Here is a 1,697-nt window from a genome sequence, read left to right as displayed (position 1 = left end):
ATTTTTCCTATACACGCTCACTAGCCCACCACCACGACCACTGACCCTCGGTTGACTAAAGCAATCATATTGAGGCGGACACAGTTCAGCTAGCTGGCTATAGTCATTAATTTGCAACCAGGATTCAGTTAAAAACATAAAATCTAGATTTGCAGACAAGATAAAATCATTTAAGATAAAAGTCTTACTTGAAAGTGATCTCACATTGAAGAGAGCCATTTTAAATGAGTTTGTTCTAGGAGCTGGAGTTGGTGCAGTTGTCCTAATCCTTAAGAGATTACTAATATTTCTGTGTGGGATGTGCACATTTCGGTTTACTGGTCTATGCGTGATGATGACAGGAATAGAAGTCTGTGGAACAGCGCTGGGAGCAGATGGCTTTACATGCCAGCAGGTGGAAACAGTTGTTTGTGGCAGTGAGGCAGAGTTCTGTTCAGTGAGCGGTGGTGTGTCCAGGTGTGCTGCATGAATGATTCACGTAAGTCATGTGTGGACCGCACCACATGCTGTATGTGAGCAGCTAACATTTCTGAGCCCCGTTTGTTTGGGTGAAGTCCGTCTGTCTTAAAAAGAGACATTCTTTGCCAGAAAATATTAAAATTATCCACATAACACACACGGTGAGCCCTGCAGGCGGACTGGAGCCAGTCATGGAGGCCAAGGAGTCTACTGAAGCGGCCAGCACCGCAACCGACTGTGGGAATGGGACCAGAGATAAAAACGGACTTTCCACACTGCTTTAAAAAGTTAAAAAAGACGGTTAAAATCTAATTTTGTCAGCTCAGACTGCCGAGGAGCTGTGTCATTTGTTCCAACATGGACTATCACTCTTGTGATGGAGGACGGGAGCGACGGCATCAGGTCCTGGAGTTTTTTTAAAATGTCAGCCGTGGTGGCACCGGGGAAGCAGCGAGTGGTAGCGTTAAAGAAACGGATGTTTCTGGTTATGGAGTCACCAATTATTAGTGTGGTTGGGGAGAAAAGAGGACGAGGAGATGCTGGTTGTGGGGATCCAGAGCAGGACTGAGCAGAATCTGCTTCAACTGCGTGCGGACTGAGGATGGAGTGTGTGAGCTGCCGAGTGTTGTGTTGGAGTAGCAGTAACAGACCTGAGAGAAGGGCTACCCGACGGTGCAGGGTAGAGACGGCCTCCGGAGCGTCTGAGCACAGCCTCCTTCAGGATCCTACGTCGGGAAGCGGAGGTTTTTGACCGGGATGACGGCCGCCGATCAGGCCCAGCGGCAGACCGGCGGCCCAGTGCAGGAGATGTAGCCGGTGGAGGAGATGCAACAGTGTCGGCAGGCACTGTGCGCCGAAAGAGATCCGTATCAGGGAGACTCGAAGCCGCAGGTGCATCCGCTGGTTGGACCGGAGTGTCGTCAGACAAGGCTGCATAGCGGTTGGAGAGGCCGATGTGCGGAGGAGAGGCAGCCCCATCCGAGCCTCTCTTGCAGCCACGGACCACCACTTCAGCCCAGGTTGACTGATGCTTTGGAGTCGAGCAGGATGAAAGCCTGGGAAGGCCAGAGGGGTCCCAAAACACGGTGTCCTGGATGTTAGCGGTTGTGCTGAGAGAAACAATCTGTTTGGCTTGTACTGAAGCCACATCCATAAAGCCAGTCAGCAGGGAATCTTTCTCTTTGAGTTCCTCTGAAAGTCGTCGGATGTCTTCCATAATGTCAGCAATCTTCTTGTTC

Source organism: Micropterus dolomieu, linkage group LG14, assembly GCF_021292245.1.
Source record: "Micropterus dolomieu isolate WLL.071019.BEF.003 ecotype Adirondacks linkage group LG14, ASM2129224v1, whole genome shotgun sequence".
Classification (NCBI taxonomy): domain Eukaryota; kingdom Metazoa; phylum Chordata; class Actinopteri; order Centrarchiformes; family Centrarchidae; genus Micropterus; species Micropterus dolomieu.
Note: the sequence above shows the minus strand (reverse complement) of the source record.